This window comes from Gavialis gangeticus, unplaced genomic scaffold (genome assembly GCF_001723915.1).
Source record: "Gavialis gangeticus isolate Ggan-Ray unplaced genomic scaffold, GavGan_comp1, whole genome shotgun sequence".
NCBI lineage: Eukaryota > Metazoa > Chordata > Crocodylia > Gavialidae > Gavialis > Gavialis gangeticus.
The window spans coordinates 52,599,348-52,619,550 of NW_017729034.1; the positions used below are offsets into that span (position 1 = coordinate 52,599,348).

At 43.5% G+C, this 20,203-nt stretch overlaps 1 protein-coding gene across 2 annotated transcripts in view; it reads right to left on the minus strand.

Annotated features, from left to right (window-relative positions):
- SLC35F3 (solute carrier family 35 member F3) overlaps positions 1 to 20,203 on the minus strand; it is a 363,020-nt gene that overhangs the window by 123,310 nt on the left and 219,507 nt on the right. The window lies entirely within an intron of this gene.

Sequence of the window (20,203 nt, forward strand, 5' to 3'; positions counted from 1 at the left end):
GGCGACGGGGCCTCGGGCCCGGGCTGCGGCTCGCAGCGCCTGCACACGCGCTGCCCGTGTGTGGGGGTGTGAGTGTGAGTGTGTGTATACATGCGTGGATGTGGATGTGTATATGTATGTGGATGTCTGTGTGCGCGACTGAGGGTATCTGGCGCCTTGCCGGCGCCCACCACTGGCCCCGGCCCCCACGAGCTGCGGCTGCTGCTGCCACCAGCTGGATTAGTTCTAGCATACACGTGTGTGTGTGTGTGTGTGTGTGTGTAGGCGCGTACAGGTGCATGTGTGTGTACTTTTGTGCGTGTGTCTGTTTGTGCGGGCGTCTGCAGGAGTATGTGCCGATGTATGTGTGTGTGCAGTGTGTGTTTATGCGCGTGGATCTTTGCGTGTATATGTGGATGTGCATAGGGGTGTGTGTGTGTATGTGTATTGATGTGCAGGAGTTTATTTGCGTGGATCTTTGTGTGTATATGTACATGTGTACAGGTGTGTGTGTGTATATATGTTGTGTTATGTGTATGTGCGTGGATCTGGGTGTGTGGATGTATATGTATGTGGATGCGTGTCTGTACATGTGTGTTGTGTGTGGAACTGTGTATATGTGTGTGGGTGTATATGTGTGTGGATGTGTATACATGTGTGTACGTGTGCAGATGTGTGCATGTCTCTTACTAAACTGGGAATAATGGCATGAGCAATGCCCCATGTAGGCGTGGGCACAGCTCTGCCCCACTGGACCTGCTGGGGGGCCCCTGACTGCTCTGTGGCTAGAGGACGTGGGTCCCCCAGGTTGACAGAAGAGCCCTGGCAGTGAGGGCTGGTGCCTGTAGCGCTCTGTAGGGGCTCTAGGGGCCAGCACAAAGCCAGCCCAGCTGGGTACCACCCAGCTCCTGGGGCAGTTCAGCCCTGGGTTTCACAAGGAAGGAAAACAGAAGCATCTGGTTTGCTTTCCCTGAGCCATGGTTCCTTTATTTGCCCACATCAGTCGCTTCTTCCTCTCCTCTCCGAATTAACCAGGCCCAGGGCATGTCTACACGTGTGCTTTAGTGTTTATACAGGTGCTCCGGGAGATTGGGAGTGCTTTAGTTAGAGCAGCTCGGAGACAGCCTGCAGCATCAGAGTCCCCACACTGAAAAATGGTGACTGGGGTGCTTTAACTTCCAGGAGGGAATTTCCAGGGGGATGCTGATACATGTGATGCTGGAGTCCCGTGGAGCACCGTCATTACAGTGTGCTCCCATGTGCTGTAATTACAGTGTGCTGGAACAGCCTTATTGCATGTGTATAGGTATCTTAGCCTATTTTAATGCACAGTGAAGTATTATATAAAAGTATGTTTTACTTAATGTAAAATAGGCTAATGTGCATTAAGTGTCACTTTAAAAGCATGCTCTTTAATTAATGCACATTAAGCCAAGCTACTGTGCATTTTCCTAGTACCTCACAATGGGTACCTATACACAAGCAGGGAGGATGCTGCTGCATGCTGTAATAATTAGAGTGGGTCCAAGTGTGGCAATTACTCTGCTCCAGCAGCCTCCAGTGTCTTATACGTAGTAGCATCCTGGGCTTCAAAATGGTGGTGGGGACCTTGAACTAAAGCTCATTTGAGGAACTTTAGATAAAGTGCCATTTTGAAGCACCAATGCTGATACACAAGATGCTCGGGCACTTCAGTTAGAGAGCAGAGCCAGTCTAATTAAAATACTCCTCCTCTCCTGCAGCACATGTACAAGTGCCCCTAGGGCACCCGTGCACATGACTTCTGCTCTCATGTGTGCTAACTGGCATGCATGGGAGCAGACTTGCTGTGAGCCTGCTGGAGTGTGTGTAAAGATGCCCCTAGGTACTAGATTCAAGGTATTAACTAAAGCGAGTTAATGTATATGTAGAAAGCCCAGTCTTTTTAATCCCTCCCCCACCGTACTTCTCCCTGTGTTCTCAGTGCCTTTATTGGCTTGTCTCTGCTCCTTACTTTTCCTGCTAGATCCTTGCTGAAAAGGGCAGGACCAGTAATGCAGATGAGGACGCAGCACTCATTTATACAATGGCATTAAATACCAACAGCAGTAGTCTCTATCCCTTTCTTAGCCCAGCCTGACAACTCTTGGTTTTTAACCCAGCCCTGCACGAGTACTACCGTGACCCCACACTGACACACACGCGAGAGCCCAGGTTTGCTCACGGCATGTTGCTGACGGGTAGAAACTTTCCCCCATTATTTTTCAAGCACGTTTTATTGCCCACCCACGTTCGCGGCAGAATTCTCTTCCTTCGTGTGCATGGCGCCAAGTGCCAGCGGCAGGGCCGGGACTCTGTAAGCTGCAAGGGAGAGCAAGGGGAAACCCCGCACTGCTGCACCTGGCACCAGAGCACGGACCCGGGGGGCTCAGCTCTGAAAAGCGCCCGTCGAGTGCCCGGCTTCCCATTGACTTGGCTAGCGAGGGCAAGGGTTCAGCACCCTGGAGAGCGAAGTCCGGGGGGATGCCTGCAACACGAGCTGCACGTGCTCGCAACATTTGGGCAAAATCAAGTCGCTGCCCCTTGCAGAGGAAACCAGGAAGACCTCCTCAACCACGTTTGGGAGATGTGTCAATATGAGCCGTGGGAAGGCATTTCCGATGGATTATTTAACCAAAAGTTGCCCCCAGCTCACCTATTCAGGAAGGCAAGGCGGATCCAGCCTGTCTAGCTGTCTCAGATCGGATGGGCTATTGATCAGTGAGCTACAGGGGCTGATTCACCCTCTCACGGCTCTGCTACAAAGGGCTTGGGGATGAGCTTCATCAAAGAAACGTGTTAGGCTCATTTCAAAGCCCTTCTTCACAGGAGATCGTTCAGCAGCCTAGCATGCTCCAAACGAGAAAGCTCGTATTATTTATCCTGACTGCTGGCATACTCTGATCCAGGCTGCTCAGTCAGGCTCAGCCTCGTCCACTTCGTAGGTAGAGAGAGATGTTTCAACGCTAAGACTGTTGAGAACTGCGTGTCCATTCTCTCCCACTGGACGGGCTGAGCCTGGACTAAGACTGCCTTTTCCTCGGTGTCCCAAAGGGGAAATCTAACCCTGCCTGGTTCTTTCAATAGTGATCTTCAACTTCAGATAAGAGTCTTTTACCTGAAGCCCTCTAAGGACTTTTCACAGCACCCCTGCGGCAAGGGTAAACATGAACCTCCCCACTGTACAGGTGACTAGACTATGGCATGGGAGAAGTTTGATGGCTCAGAGACAGAGAGCAGCTTGCAGCAATCAGGAGAAGCTACAGCTCAGGGCTTTCATTCCCCCCTGAGTCTTCTGCCCCCTTCAGCCCTGCGCAGTAGGAGCTTACACTACCAAGTCAGAATGGCAAGATTTGCGATCCACCCCACGCTTATTTTCCCTAGAGGCAAATGACTGTATAGGGCAGGGGAGATCCAGGGGGTAGAAACAGGTGGGTCAAGCCACCCATTGAAGTTAAGGTTTATGTAATCGGGGTTTGAGGTGCTTGATGTAACAAATCAAGACAGGAACCTAAACCTTTTCTGTGGGCAGGGTGACCCCACCTCTCCCAGAAGCTGAGCAGACAGGAGCACTCCTGGCTGGCATTGCTGAGTCTACCACACAAGGGGTTTTGCAGGCACAGCCCTATGACTTTTGCAGGCTCCTCAGTAGTCAGAGAAGGAGGAGGAGTTCCAAGGTGCTAGGAGTTTACAAGAAGGTCTGAGCTCTCTTACCACTTAGGACTGAAGAACAGAAGTCCTACAGACCCTATGTTAGTCACTGGTGCATCAATTAACACCCTCTCTCCAACTCTGAGACTTGTTTAGGTTTCTGTCTTGATTTGTCATATCAAGAACTTCAAAGCCTGATCACAGTAGCCTAGCCTTATCTTCAATGGGTGGCCTGACCCACCTTTTTCATTCAGGGTTACAGAGGTTTTGCTCACTTCTATTGCTGCAGGAGCATACAGATGTAACAATTACATGGGAACAGCTGGTGCCTGCTCCGAAGGGACAGCTCCTCCTCCCTTGCTGAACTGTGGAAAGTTAATGTCTTAGTCAATACCGCAAAATTTATGCAGGTAGCATGTAGTCACTTTAAGCCAGATTTTCAAATGTATTTAGGAAGCTGGAAATCTGTTTCCTGTGGCATCTTGTGCTATTTCTCATATACCTGCAACAAAGTAAGTCCATCTTATGTGTTTAAAATATTTAACCATCCTTGCAGTGAGAAAACTCTGCATCATTTAAAATGGCATGTTGGATCTGGTGAGTGCATTTAAAGCATGTTTCCTACTTGACCTGCACAACAGTGCAGCCCCCTTCTCCAAATCTTTAATTCACTCTTTTGCTAGGTTTTATCTAATTTGGGTCAGAAGCAGGGACTTTGTTGAGCACCATGCATATGTATAACATAGCTAGGAAACTGTAACAGGAATAGTAAGCTGAAACACTTAGGTTAAAATGTCAAGTCAGTGTTGGAAAGTCACCCGTTCCAATAGCAAGGACACAGAAGGGACATCAGCAAGGGGCTGGGCTGGGACAAAGCTCATGAGTTTGGAAAAAAGTCTATGGAGGCCTGAGAAAGCATCAATTAACAGCCAAGCTGGGGAACAAGGTTGCTGCTGTGGAAAGAGACATGGTAAAGTGAAGCCAGAATAAAAGCTAGAAGCAGTGGCTACTCCACATCTATGAGAGGAATCAGGGATAAATCTGTAGAGTTGGATCCTAATTCCTTTCCATGACACTGTTGTTAAGTGTGTATGTCTTCACTGAAGTCAAATGACACTTCACCAGTATGAAAAAAAGTGTAACACACAAGCAAATCAAGTCCCAGATTTTTGTCTGCTCTAACTTTTTTGATTGTATACAATAAGGCAGTTTGATTAAATCAAACATACCCAGTCGATATTCCTCCAGTTGAGACTGCTATTTTTAGTGCGCTCATTAACAAGATTGAAACTTATTAATTTCTAAAGTGCTTGCTCCACCCCTCAAAGCAGTATTGTTGTGCTTAGAATTTTTAAAAGAAACAGAACATTGACCTTTATGTGTGTAACCAATTTCGTAGCAGGCTACATTTCATGCCAAAATTAAATAAATCTTCAAATAGCCAAGCGTATGCCTGAATATCAAAACAGGGAACCTTTTACTTTTCTGTTCACAGTCTGTTCAAGATTAGATCATAATTTTTTAGTTTACATGACGTTATGTGCTGTATAGTCTTCTCAAATAATTATTACCCTTGTATCATGCATATGAGCAGATGTATTTGAAATCTGACTAGTTTCAGTGAGGTCTGATGGGTTTGGTGGTTACCTGGTTTCAGTGCTCTGACTGGATAAAAATACCTGTTAAGAGAAGACTCCCAGTATAAATCCTAACAATTAGAAGGACATTTATTTTCCTGAAAATATTCTGAAATATGCATTTTAAAAATCACTGCTTTGGCAGATCTCACCACTCACACAGAAAAATACAGATTTTTCACATTCACACATGTAGTAATAGCCTACATATGTTTCTCAAATAACATGGTTTGTCTCATGCAGTGCACTAAATGTTCACATGGAAACTATGTAGGTGAAGTTAAACCACCATGACACACCAGAATGAATGCACACAGAAGAATGATAAAAGATTAAAACACCTACTCCCCTGTAAGGAAACATTTTTCACAGAATGATCACTCCATTTTTGATCTCATGGTTCTTATACTTGAGGGGAAATCAACAAAATACCTTCAGAATGTGAGCCTGGGAGCAAAAATTCATAACTTTACTGGACACTAAACATCTTGGACTAAACCACAAGTTGCCAATCTGCAGAATGAGTGGCACCCAGCAGATCAGGGAGGGGATGGACAGCATAGCTACAGATATGTCAGGAAGCAGAAAGGAAAGCAGCAGATGGGGTAGAAGAAAGGGATCAGAGTGGTACTCAAGGAGGGTGAAGGGATAATTTGTGGAAGGGATGCCAAAAAGGTTGTCCACCCTGGACTAAACAGAGGTGATAGTTTCATGACTAATTATAATTAGGGGTCTACTTAATATGTGGTTTTGCAGTTTTCATGGAAATTGTAAAAAACAGCATTGTCTGCAATCACCAGGAAATGTTGCATTGTCTGTGTTTTTCCATGAAATCAAGCTAAAAAAAAAAGCCCCCACTGTCTTATTCATATAATACTGTTTTAGAATGTATTGCTGGAAGCATTGGGACAAAGACAATATGACAATCACTGTAGCCACAGATCACATGATTAAGAGTTAATGTCTGCTAGTCATGTATATGCCTCTTTGCCAATCAGTGGCAAGGGGTGGGGTGCCAGGAAATGCCCACAAAATTGCCTCTTTGTGCTGCAACTAGATTTGCACACATGCAACTGAAAGGATAATTTTATCAGAGGTCATGAATTAATTTACATCTAAAACAAAATTTTTTGCTCTATTAAGAAAATAAATTTACTAGTATTTCTTTGAATCATAGAAAATAAGAGTTAGAAAGGACCTCAGGATATCATATAGTCCAACCCCCTGCTCAAACCAGGACCACCCCCAACTAGATCATCCCAGTGAAGGCTTTGTCTAGCTGGATTTTGAAAAACATCAAAGATGGAGATTCTATAACCTCTCTCGGTAACCTGTTCCAGTGCTTTACTACCCTCCTCATGAGAGTTTTTCCTAATATTTAACCTAAACATCCTTTGCTGCAACTTGAGACAACTGCTCCTTGTTCTGTCATCTGCCAAAACTACAGTGTTGTGCTTATAGGAATCCTTATAATAAATGTCACAGATGAGACTGAAGAAAAAAGAAAGATCTTTCAGTTATAAGTACTTCAGATAAACAATCCTTTCTTCCTTCAGATTCCTAAATCTTTTCAGACATCTTGAACAAAATGATGTTGTTACAGAGATGGTTTACTGAATAACTGTTGATTTTTTTTTTTTTTTGCATACCTACTAAAATCACAGCTGAGGAACATCCTCTGGGATGGGGAAGGGTAGTGGCTACAGGGGGATGTGTGTGCTGTCTCCTAAATCACTCTTGTGCTTTAGCAGCTGACTGTGGCATGACTTGCACCCTCTTCAAATATACAAGTTTGGTATAGTGTGTAGGCAGCACACTGGTTCAGACTGAAGCAACAGTAAATTAAACAATGCTACTTCGTTCATCTACATACTCTTCGTCAGTTTTTTGGGAAAAAAAGAATCTTCTTGAATGCTGCTGCTGCATGCTTCAAACACACACATACCAGCTCAAATACACACATATGGGGGGCTTGTAGACATGAAAGGAAGCTGCTCTGATGCGCTGAGGTTACACAACATTAGAGCAATTAATCAAGTCAGCTGGAGCATACCAATTACCATGCTCCAGCAGCCTCCATGTCTTGTGTTATTCAGCACCCCTGTGCTTCAAAATGGTGGTGAAGGTGCTTTAACAAAAGCTCATTGAACAAGCTTTTGTTAAAGCACCTCTCATACCCTTTTGAAGTGTGAGGATGCTGAATACACGAGATGCTACAGGCACTTTAATTAAAGTGCTCCCCACCCTCAAAGCATACATAGTGACTGGGTTACAAGAACCTAGGGCTCAAAGCACATAGCTGTAGGCCCCATTAACTTAAGCAGAATTTTAACTGGCAAAAGCAATACTACAGGGCAGCTTTTCCTCCTCAGTCAGTAAAAGCTAAGATTTATCTCTACATTTACTAGAAATGTATCTGTATTTGGGAATCTTGTATATTTTAATTTTTTACAGAATCACAGAGAAGAGATTAGTGAGATGTCATCTAGGCCACCCCTGCGCCCCAAGCCAGAGCCCACTATACCTAAATCATTCCTGACAGTTGTTTGTCTACTCTTTAAAACCTCCAATGATGGAGATTCCATAGCCTCTCTAGGTAAATCTATTCTGGTGTCTACAGAAAAGTCCATTTATATCTCTTCACACTAGAAAGCATGTCAGAGTGTATAACTCCTTCAGCAATCAAAGATTTTACTCATCTCGTGAAGTGATGGGCCCCTCAAACCAATATGAAATACCTACTGCTGACAATTTATTAATAACATTTACGTAAGTCTATTTTTAAATAATAGGAACACACAGCTTTTTATACATGCATATCAGATGAATCAACCACTCCATGAATCACCTCTAGGAAAAATTTTTTGGCACATGTTTTATAATAGACTACTATGCTTACTTTGTAGCAGCAGATAAGATTGATAGCATTAGCACAAGCTGCAAAGCATGACTCCAAGATCATCACAGTACATTTTAAACCATTTTTTATGTACCAATAATGAGATGGCTCCTTATAAAGACTTTTTGTTGTGTATCAGTAGTGCCTCAACATCAGCACTTGAGTTTGTGGGTTTAGTTCCCAGAGGACCAGCCATCTACAATCCTCTGACTACTACACACAGCTCTAAAATATGCTTCACAGCTATGCAGGAGAACTTCAGAGAAAATTAGAAATCATCTTCTTCACCTAACCTACTCCAAAAGAGATTACCTCAGGAAGGAAATCACCACATGCTACAGCAACTTAAAAGAGAAAAATCCAGACATCTTTCCTCATGGGCAACTGGTGAGTCCTGACTCTGGGGGGGCACCTGCAGAAGCCACCAGCTGCGTCGGTGGTGGGGCCGGAGCTGGCGAGCATCCACAGACACTGGTGGGGGCAGAGCTGGTGAGCTCCTGCAGATGCTGGTGTTGGGGACAGCCCTGTCGGGGGCACGTCAAGCTCTTGCAGATGCCACCAGCCTCGCCCCGTGCCCTCCCTATGCATCGCCTATATCTTTCCTAATATTATACCATGTACAGAAAGAGACTACCAAAGATTTTCTACAATATCCAACCAACCTAAAAAGAAGAAATGGAACAAATGACTCCCAATCACAAAACAACCATCAGAGAAACAACACTAACACCTTACGACATTCCAACCTCAGACATGATGAAACTGAAAGCAGCAACCAATCCTCAAATATCAATCTTTCCACACACACACTTACCAAAGCTGAAAAATCTGTACTCTCTAAAGGCCTGAGTTTCTGTCCAGAAAAATACCTTAATAAAAGGCTTCAATGTAGAGAACTAGAAGAATTCTTCCAACACCTCCACCTCAAGGAATATTTCCACAATCAAAATGAATCAATCTCCAACAACAATTCATCCTCTGACAACATTGAGGAAAAGATCAATGCCTCAAAACATCAGACTGGACACCTCACAGTGGATGAAAGGCTAACCTTGACTGCTATATTGACTGCTTCAGGGAAAGAATGAATACTAAAATAATCAACAACACACACCATCATAATGATCTCTCCATAGAATCTCTAAGATCTAACCATGAAATGGTAATAAAACTAGCAGATAAAGGAAGAGCATAGTCATCTTTAACCATGAAGACTACATATAAGATGCCAACAGACAATTCTCTGACACCACCTACTACAAAAAAACTACAGAAAGATCCTACTCCTGTTTTCACCTTGAAACTCAAAACTACCATCAAATCATTTCCATCAGAACTACAAGAAAAGCTACAGACCTTGATCCCCCCCACTACCTAACCTGGGGACTTTTTACATGCTCCCTAAAACCCACAAACAAGGGAACCCTGGCAGACCTATCATATCCAATCATGCAACCCTAACTGAAGAAATATCAGGTTTCATCGAATCAATCCTAAAACTGCTTGTCATTCAAAGAGTAAGTTTTGTCCAAGACTCAGCAGACTTTCTACAAAAATTTAAAAACATAGACCACCTTCCCAGCAAAGAAGGATCCCTCTAAGTTGTGTGCATGTGTGGCCACACACAAGTAAAAATCTTGCTGCGCACAAACTTTTTCAGGCTGCGCACCCGCCCAGAGAGGAGCTGGGCGCGGAGTGTGGTGGAGGCACTGGGGCCAGCATGGGACACTTACCGAAGGTAAGCTCCTCACTCCAGGGCAGGCAGCGGCTCCTCCAAGGCGGGATGGGGCTGGGGTTGGGGGCTAGCATGGGCTCCAGGGAACTGCTCCACACCCCTGCATCACCTTGGGGAGCAGGGAGGCACATGGCATCAGGGCTGGGGAGCAAAGCATTCCCCTGGAGCCAGCAGAGTCCATGGAGCAGTTCCCAGCCCCTGTCCCCGCCTCACCATGCCTCTAGGAGTGAGGAGGCACATGGCATTGGGACTGGGAAGTGGAGCAGTTCCCCAGAGCCAGCATAGCCCACGCCAGTCCCCATTTGTACCCAAGTGTGTGTACCTACCTACCTATGCTGATGCACACTGTGGTTGTCTAAACTTCAACACAGAGGTACAAGAGGTCAGCAAAGGGGAAGTACTGACAAGATACCAGTACTTCCTCCCAGAAATATATACCATTTGAGAATACAGAGGTGAACAGGATGAAAAACTCAGTAATCATAAGTGATCAGCTGATTTTTTTCTCCCCAGTCTGATATCCACATTAATGGCATTAATCTGGACATTCAAAGTGAAGGGAAACCCATGATACACAAATGGGATCAGCAAATACTTTAAATGATGAGATACTTTTAATGAGAGCAGAGCTATTGATGAACCAGTTCCAGACCACATTTCAGGTGCCTGTCTTATGCTGTTGTCTTACCCTAATTCAATGGCGCTCAACCTCCAGGCCACAGAGCTGGGTCACCTGGCCTGCGGGATCCCTAAAGGTCTGGAAGTTTGATGGCAGGGGAACGGTGGTACTGTTAATACAATTACACTCTCCTTAGGGACACTTACTGGTGGACCATGCCAAAAGGGGGAGGTGGGACCAAAGCCAGGCTCATGGACCACTACTCCTTCGAGGGAACATTGCCAGCAACACCCTCCTAGCCACCATGGATGTTACCAGTTTATATACCAACTTCCCACGGCAGGATAGCATCCAAGCCTGCCTTACATACTTACAAGAGCAAAATGACAACTCAGAGTACAGACCGAAAGATATTACTGACCTTATACGCTTCACACACAATAACTTCACTTTCAATAACAAACACTTTCTCCAGACCATGGGCATGGCTATGGGCACTAAAATGGCCCCCACGGTATACAAACCTTTTGAGTCACTTGGAAGAATAATTCCTCAAAGACTGCACCATCAAACCCTTGCTATACTTAACATAGATATCAATGATATCTTCATCCTTTGGACTGAAAACTTGCATCTCTGATTGAATTTCTGATGGAATTCAACAATCATCACCCCTCCATCAGACTATCTCTTGAATACTGCAGCATCAACATCTCCTTTTTAGACATGATGATCAATATCCAGAATGGGAAAATACAGACCACGATATACAAGAAATCCATGGACCAACATACATATCTGCACAGAACCAGCAATCACCCTGAACACACCAAGAAAGCTGTAATATACAGCCAAGCCCTCAGAAAAGAGAGAATACCAAAGATCTATTTGGAGGAATGAAAACCTTAAACAGGAAACCGAGAATAAGTAGAACATTTACAACAAATGGGAAAAAAAAAAAAGAGATTGAGCACTAAGAAAAAAAAAACCTTTCAGAAGTAAGGAAGTTAAATAATGAAGTGAGACTGGCCAAAAGTTTTGTGGAACTGGACCTTGCAAAGGCTATAACAATGAACAACAATACTTCAGTTATGTAAATAAAAAGAAAACTAAACACTGAAGTTGGGGTGGAGATTATGGATAAACTAGGTAAGACCCATGTACCAAATTAATACTTTGTGTCAGTCTTCAGTAAGAATGAAGATGTAAATGATGACAATGGGAAGTTATCTAATAGAAATAAGGATATGATAACAGAAAACAACACTTAGATTGCTTTCTGTGAAGAACTTGGGGGGTCCAGATGATCTCATTTGCAGAATATTGAAAGAAATTATACATAAAACAGCAATTCCTGTAATCATGGGTCTACAATGAGTCTGTCAATGCTGGGATAATACCCCACACTGGGGAAGAGCTAAAGAAGTCCCCAGAACTTCTACTATAAGGTGGTTACTCTTAGTTTACAGGCAATGGAAGAAAAGAGGGAGGTCAGTATATTGCTTGATCATAAGAAGACCATGAACTGCCAGCATGGCATGCCTGCAAAAAGGGCTAGTGCAAATCTAGGGTGTATTAGGCAGGGTATGTTTAGTATAAATTGGAAAGTTTTATATTACTGTAGAAGGTATTGGACTCTATTTAGAATACTGTGTACTGTTTTATTTATATATATTCAAAACAAGATTAACCTAAGCAGGAAAAGGGGCAGGGAATGGTCACTAGGAAGGTTAGAAGAATGAAGGAACTATGTTATAAGCCAGGGGTGGGAAAAATACAGCTGGTGGGCTGGATCCAGCCCATGGAGGGGCTTTGTCTACCCATGGCAGGTCTCTCGGTCCTGCCTGGCCCAGGTATTGTTCCATGGTGGCATGTCCTGCTGCCCTCTGGGCAGGCAGCAGGGCTGAGGCAGCTCCGCAGCTGGACTGCCCTGCTCACTGCTACCCTACCACACACACGCACCCCCAGCCATGCTCCCCCTCCACACACCCCACAAACCCTATACCCACCCACACATCCCCACAAACACATCCCCCACAAACCCCCATACCCACCCACATCCACACATACCTCCACACCCCACAGCCACCACAAACCCCATATGTCCCCACACTCTTCCACATGCCCCACAATATACAAGAGTAAGACTTCATTTTGAGCTATTATGCAATCACTTGTATATACATGACAGATGTTAGATTTTTAGTATAGAATTTGTTTTTTTCCTGGTTCCAAGATGGCAAACCCCTTTCCCAAAAGGAGTACTTCTGCGGCAAGGGCAGGGACTTTCATTGACAAAGGTCAGAGGTTAGGGGCTGGGACTTCTGGTACTCAGGTGGTGACCAGGGGGCAGGGCACTTGTCAAGGGGTGGGGCTACCCTTGTGGCCTTTGACAGCTCACCAAAACTCATGAAGCAGCCCTCCAGCTGAAATAATTGCCCACCCCTTTTAAAGCAATTAAAAGAGCTTAGCTTATTTAGCTGATGAAAATGAAGGTTGAGAAGGGATACCATTACTTTCTATAAATACTGTTAGGGAATGAATATTAGAGAAAAAGAGGTAGTTACATTAATGGACAATAATAGCATAAGAATAATGGGTACAACCTGGTCATATATACATTTGGACAGGAAATTGAAAGAATCAACTATTTGAGGAATTAAGTTCTGAAATGGTCTTCCAAACAAAGCAGCTGGGTCAAAGAACCTGAATCAGCTCCTTCAAGATGGAGCTTGATTAATTTATGGAAAAGAAAGTATGATAAATATTACAGGACTGTCATGGGAATAGCAATGAGAATAGCAGTATGTAGTTTTCATTGTCTAGGTATCCCATGGAGACTATCCCCAACTCATTTCTCTGTAGCACGGACCCAAGTGCATTTCCTAGGATCATCTGGGCATATTTTACCTAACAAATTCTATTGTATTGGCCAATACACTGGTGGTGCCTTTACTTTTCGTGCTGTCTTGTGGCATGTCGTAGGTTCTCTTTACTGGCTTTGTGGGTGTGATGTGTAGGATAGAACTAGAGAGGATGCACTTTTCAACCCTTTAACACAAATGGTTGCCTGTGAATGAAGAAGGCCAAACTCAGTGGTCTGGGAGGTGTGCTTTGGTACTCTTATAATACAGTCTGAAATTTTTGCAGATAAGCATCAAGTCCTATTTTCTCCCCAGAGCTTTGAACCCCCTCAACAAAGCACTCAACAGTAATAAACCATTTTATAAATCTCTATATGCTGATTAACAGAATATGCATCTACAAATATACCATCACTTGAATATTTCATTTCACTCTAATCACTTTAATTAATAATTAGTTATAATAAATAGTAATAGTTATGGTTACTGAATACTAATAATTAATAAATAAAGAGCACCTCAGCTTACTGCAGGGCTGTCCAACTGCAGCCCCCGAGGGGTTAACCTGAGGCCCTTGTGCTCCCAGGTTGAGTGATGCTTCCCCCATTGCTTCAGCTGTTGCTGCCACAGGAATCTCACGGCTCCACCTGCTTCCACTGCCTGCCTCTGCCCCTGGGGATAGGGCGACAGTCTGCAGGGCTAAGGGCAGGCATCTGGCAGGGGCCTGGGAACCACATGTGGCATTCCAGCATGGTGCATTGAGGGGTGGCGTGTCCACTGTGTGTCACAGTGGTGGGGGGAGAAGGTCACATGGCATGGTGTGATATATTATTAATAACCTTAATTAGGTGAGAGGCTGCCCATTTCTTGCCCCGATGCCAAGGGGCGCCATCTGCAGCTCTGTTCCTCCCCTACACCACAGCCTCTCAGATGGCACCCACAGTTGTTAACGTCACCGGCCCCACTCCGGGCCCCAGAATCCTCCAGTCCAGACCCCTACAAGATCCCTCCATTCAGGCAGCCTACTCCACCCTCATTCTGGGCTGCCTAGCTCCCTGAACAGTTCCCCCTTTCGGGTATGGTCTTGGCCCCAGCACCGACCAGTCGAGGGTTTTCAAGTCAGGTCTATGAGCCTCTAGCTCCCTCTCTAACTTGGGTGCACCTTTTTGACACTTCTATGGGGTAACCCACCTGGCTGTGGCAGCTAGAGTTATTAAGGCACCCCAACCCACCTTTCACCAGGGTGGTAACTGGCCTGGTATTTCCTGGGGGCTCCTGCACCACTGGGAGTCCCACCAGACTACCCACTCCCAGTAGGGTGCAGTTTTAGGTCATGCCCAGAGAGCCTCCAACCCATCCCCTACAGCTCCTGCCCTTACCTCCAGGATGTTGCATGCAGTCTTACAGACAAGCAATATTACTACCTGGCCTGTCAGCAGGGAACTGCTCTGTTTATATGGGTGGCCAGAGATCTAAAATGGCCGCCACAATAAAGCACCTGCTGGTTGCTTGGCTCAGTCCTTAAAGTGACAGGCACCAGCAGTGCCCTGCCACAGTCACCTTTCCAGGTCTAACCTGCACATGAAAATATTACAGGGAGGAAGAAGAAAGACAAAACTAACATGCAGATTTATATCTAGCTACAAGGCAGGCTGAACAAATAGTGCCACCTAGGCCACAGGTGATGTTGCCTTTAATTGCTGCACAGCAATCAGATATTGCACACTGAAAGGTGCTTTAAAAACAACTTAGAAAAGTACACACTCTCCAGGGTTCAAGATTATAAATGATATTGATAAGGCTCCTCATGATTTAAGGAAGCCTCCAAGGGGATTTCAGTGGCAGTTCCAGGTTCAAAGGTCTTCTAAGATCAGGCCCTAGTGGACCAGAGACTCAAAATAGATATTTTAGCTTAGGAGGCACCTTTAGTGGCTAGGCTTGTGACAAGATCTCTCTAACCAAAGATAGGTAAAGACAACTGCTTTTCCTGTTAGGAAGACCTACTTAATATAGCTTCTGCCATTCCAGTATTCAACTGCAGTACTTGTTCATATAAAAAGAACTGCCAGAAGGAAGTGAGTGCCAGACGGTCAGTAGGCAGACATGTTTTTTTGGGTAAATCTGATATCTTTTATTAGACCAACTCAAATAGTTGGAAAAATTCTTCTTAGCAAGCTTTCAGGCGCAAATACCCTTCGTTAGGCTGTTGAAGTGTCTGCAGATGGTCTGTGCTCTTCCTGGATGGAGTGGTAAAGCAGCCAGAGGCCAGTAATTAATATTACACAAATATTAAACAATATTACTGTGTCTTGTTGTCATGTATGTTGAAACCAACATGATATGGATGCATGACAATACTTCAGAGGCTGCAAGCAGATAGAAACAATATTCCCTAATAGACACTGGAAAAAAGTAAGGGCATAAAATACAAAACAGATGACATTTGCTGCTACAGACTGGCTTTGCTTGGACAGATAGGATACAGTTCAATCTAGGACAGTGTCCAGGGAAGGATTCATGCATTTCAGCTGGTCCAAAGTTGTTTCGTTCATTTAAAGTTGTAAAAAACTGTTGTGAGAAAGCCTGCAGTTTACATGCCCTGAACTATCAAGTGCATTAAGTACATTTATTGCACACCAGTGTATATAAGTTTAAGGATAAGTTGGTATATCTATCTAGGCATTTTTACTGGCCTCCTTACCCAAGGATCTAAGTGCCTTTTATGCTGTTTATTATGTGTTCCCTGTAGGAAAATCATATGCTGTAGGAACATTTCTATCAAGGTACTTAAGCGACACTCATCCAGGAAACACCACTACATTTTGTGATTCATAGCTACTGATATACTGCCTGGATCCATGTTTGTATGTATCTGAACAGAAAAATAAGAACATACAATAAATACCTGAAGTAGCCTCCAAGATATGATGGTAACTAGCTTTAAGAATGGTGCAGCTTTCCTTCCAGAACCTCTCTAAATCCTTTCAATATTCAGATTTTGGGCTCAATGAAAAGCAAAGCCAAAGTATTCAGCCTTTTACCAATCTGAAAGACAGATGGTTCATCTAGCTTCACAATCAGCTCACTAGCCATCTGAATTTGGACTCTCAGAACTGTAATGCTGTCCACCCAATATAACCTGTGTACAGTGGATCCAAGTGTAGCAAAACTCTGGCAGGTGAAGTAGAATTCGACCCCAGAATGATCTGCACACATTGCTGTATTATTTATTGTTTATGTTAACATTGTGCCCAGAAGTACAACAACATGTGTTGGCGACTGTACAAAGAGAAAAGAGCAGACCTGAGCAGGTCTTTGGGATAGATACTAATTTAAAACAAGATGGAACAAGAGGAAAAGAAACAATGAGGGTATCAGTGATAAGAAACCATGTCTATGCAGATGAGCTTTATCCATGAATAGCTTGGTCTGAATCTCAGGGTTTTTTGTTTTAGTTTGAGAAACACAGATGAGATTCTCAAAAGCATGCAAGTAGGTTAGAGCCGATAAATCAAATGCACTTGTGCCCATAAATCACCTAAAGAATTCTGGAAAAAAATATCATTAGTAAGTAATATTGGATCAGAAATCCTGTCTGGCCTATCCATATAGTTATTCGGATTATCATGAAACTGTAAGCAGAGTGAAGCCATTCTGTTAAAAATAAGATGACTCACTAATGAGGTTCCATTTCCTTTGCTTGTATTATGTATTTTGCTTTTGCTTGTTTGGAAACCTGTCATCAAATTAAGAGCCAAATCCTGCCAATATTTATTACCAAGCACTCAGAGTGGCCAAGTGTTGCCCTCCAACTGGTCACTACAATTAAGAATGGTTCTTTTTATCAAGTAGCATTTTAAATGAATGGAAGCTGGGAATAGTGGTCTGGAAACAAACCTGGAGAAAATGTGATCTGTGTTCTGTTCATGGTTCTCTCATAGGAAGATAAGAAACCTTGGAGCAGCCTTTTAACCTTTTCATTTCCCTGTATGTAAAATGTGAATAATGATATGCACTTGCTCCACCTGGACATTGTCAAGCTTAGAGAGCTCAGATGCTCTTGAATGAATATGTTATAACAGTGTAGGGCATTATTATACATAAGAAAATAAGTCTCTCCTGCTTTACTGAATCTATTTTATCTATCATAAGCTTTACCCCATTTAACTGACACTTAATGTTTTATTACTAAAAGCCTAAATCCCTGAGAAGCAGGAGGATTATAGTCGAAATCCCATTCTTTAAAAAAATGGCCCTTTGTAGACAGCAGGATAATACAGCTGCTCAAAGGTATATTATTTGCCAATGTTTTGATGCAAATGATGCCATCCAAATAATGACATTGTAACTGATCAGTTTAGAAGACATCTTGAGTGAAAATACTTATTTTAATTTCATCATGTTCTTAACTGCCTTCATTCCTCCTCCAGTATAATTTTGCCAGAGCTTGTCTTTAATTGGACAAAATCTATTTCATTCTTCATCCCTAACCAGAGAGTTACAAATGAAACCTGTTTGCCACCTAAAATTCCAATTCTGATATTTAGGAAATCAACCGGGACCACTAGAATTAGCATTCAGTGACTAATGTTCATTTCAGATGTCCCTAATTATGTCATTGATACTTCATTTCCTCTTCATCAGCACATAAATCTTTCTTCTCATGCTATTCTATTCAAAGTGGAAAAAGATCATAAATTACACACAAATTACAACAGGATTCTCATGCTCCTAACAATGTAATATGCTTGTATTTTGAATAGAGATGCTATATATGTAGGTGCAGATGATCCTTTTCTATTCAAAGAGTGTTTTATTCAGCTTTTTGTTCTTTCATCATTTCCATTTCCACATGTGCAGTTAAATTAATTATTAAAGTACATTGCTATCCTGACCAATCAACTTATGCATTTCAAACCATTTCTACTCAGTGAAAGACAGTCATTCAATGCCACTGAAGGTCCTATAATAGTATTATAAAAAATAGGATGAAAGTCCCTAAATTCTGGCAAAATTCCTATGCAGATCATTACATGTGGCCTATTGTACTTATTTATAGTTATTTATACCTACTTGTCCCTTGGGTATTTCCACTGACAAAGCTATTCTTTCCTTCCCAAAACTACTGTCATGCTGTATAACTGTTACATTTCCAGTTCAAAGATGACTGTAAAAAGCCGAGGAATTAGTATACGTGGTCAGCAAATTCCTTGGGATCCTTTGGTATGAAAGACTTTAATTAGCAGGGTATTACTCAGGGAAAGTGCTCTCAGGGAGGCCAGAAGAAATGCTTCAAGGACTCCCTCAAGTCATCCTTGAAACATTTCAACATCAACCCAAAGTCCTGGGAAGATCTCACTCATGATTGTTCCACTGGAGAAGCCTCATCCATACTGGAACTACCATATATGAGCAGAACTGCTGAGATGCAAACAGCGTAAATCTCGCAACAGCAGCATGTTCACTGTTGATCAAACAACCCAAAGCAGCATCTCTTGCTCTGTGTGCCATAGTTCAAAGCACAAATTGGCCTGATCAGCCAGTCATGTGTTCACAAACTACACCAACCAGTGATGTCATAGTCATCTTTGAATTCGAAGGACAAACAACAACATTACTTAGAGCGGGGTGCACAACTCATTTAGCTTTGCAGTTACACAACAGATTTAGCAAGCCAGGTCCAGACCACAGGGCTTCTTATGGGCATGGCAACACCCTCCAGTGGTTAGGTGGCAGCCTGATGCTACGGTTGCAGAACCCAGGGGGTGAACACTGCTGCTGCTTGCCCCCCCTTTTGTAGTCACCAACAGTAACTAAAGGCTCTAGATTCAGTAGGGGGCAATGGAGTGGCGGGGGTAAGCCCTGTGTGGTGGAATTTAACCACTCAGCCTGCAGGCCACTAGTTGAACAACTCTGATTACACTTAAGACAGTGGGACTTAAGTGATGCACAACCCTTCTACTGGCCCCTGGCCTTAGGAATCAATGCTCCCTTATAACAATCTGTTTCTGTACAAGCCCACATGAAATTCTGCCTGTAATGCTAGAAAGGTTGTCACTGCATAGAAAATTAATGTCACATTGCCTGGGACTGCTTCAAATATGAAGGAAGGTTAGGAAGTACAGCCTGAAGGAAGAGACCAGCCTGATGTTACTAGGGATGAATATACAAGTGCTGAATTATCATGCAGGTTAGAAATCAGGAAAGCCAAGGCAGATACTGAGATGCAATGAGCAAGGAATGTAAAAGGCAACAAGTATGTCTGTAAGTAAGAGAAAGACCAAGGAAAGTATAAGTGCCTTACTGAATACAAGAGGCAATTTAGAAACTCATGATGTAGAGAAGCCTGAAATATTTAATCCTTTTTTACTTTAGCCTACATGAATAAGATTGGCTAGTCAGATGACAAGCATATTTGGCAGAATGGACAGGGGGGAGATAATCAGACTAGAGTAAGGAAAGAACAGATATGAGATTACTTAGAGAAGCTGGATGTTTTCAAGTCAGCAGGGCCAGACAAGTTGTACCTTCAGTTAACTCTAGGAGTTGGCTGAGGTAATTAGAGCCACTGGCTATTACCTTTGAGGAGAGAGAAATAGTTAGCTATGTTAGTCTAAAGTAAGGCAGAAGGCAGAAGGAGCACATTTGTGATGGGCCGGCATCAGAAATGATGCTCAGGGGCAATCAGCATGGATTTATTAGGGGGAGATCATGTCAGACCAACCTGATTGCCTTCTACGATCAGGTCACAAAGGCCATGGATGCAGGTGTCGCGGTGGATGTAGTCTTTCTGGACTTCAG